This window comes from Penaeus monodon, chromosome 22 (genome assembly GCF_015228065.2).
Source record: "Penaeus monodon isolate SGIC_2016 chromosome 22, NSTDA_Pmon_1, whole genome shotgun sequence".
Lineage (NCBI taxonomy): Eukaryota > Metazoa > Arthropoda > Malacostraca > Decapoda > Penaeidae > Penaeus > Penaeus monodon.
Genome location: NC_051407.1, coordinates 20,321,845 through 20,322,175, shown reverse-complemented (window position 1 = coordinate 20,322,175; position 331 = coordinate 20,321,845). Strand labels below are relative to the sequence as shown.

General features: G+C 39.9%; 1 protein-coding gene across 1 annotated transcript in view; it reads left to right on the top strand.

Annotated features, from left to right (window-relative positions):
- Positions 1-331, top strand: part of LOC119586981 (BTB/POZ domain-containing protein 6-A-like) — a 22,974-nt gene that overhangs the window by 7,383 nt on the left and 15,260 nt on the right. The gene's annotated exons all lie outside the window — the stretch shown is intronic.

The following is a 331-nucleotide window of genomic DNA, read 5'->3' as shown; positions in this document are numbered from 1 at the left end:
CCTTTCCCTCTCCCCTAACCCAAGCCCTTCCCTCCCTCACTCAATTTATATCTCACGCCCTCGGAATAAAGAATAAAGACACAAATATCGAAGCCAAACTGCACGAAATGGGACAAGCGAAAAGACGAAATGAAAGTCAAAAATTGTAATCTGATAATACACAAAACATTATGCGCAAATCAGGGACAAAGTGATCTAAATCGAATTTCCCCTGAATGGGAATTGATTACGTGCATTTGCATATATCAAGTATAAGATATACCGCATTTGGAGTATTTCGCACCTGGCACTTGTATAGCTGATGAAATCACAGTTATTGTCAGGGAATGGA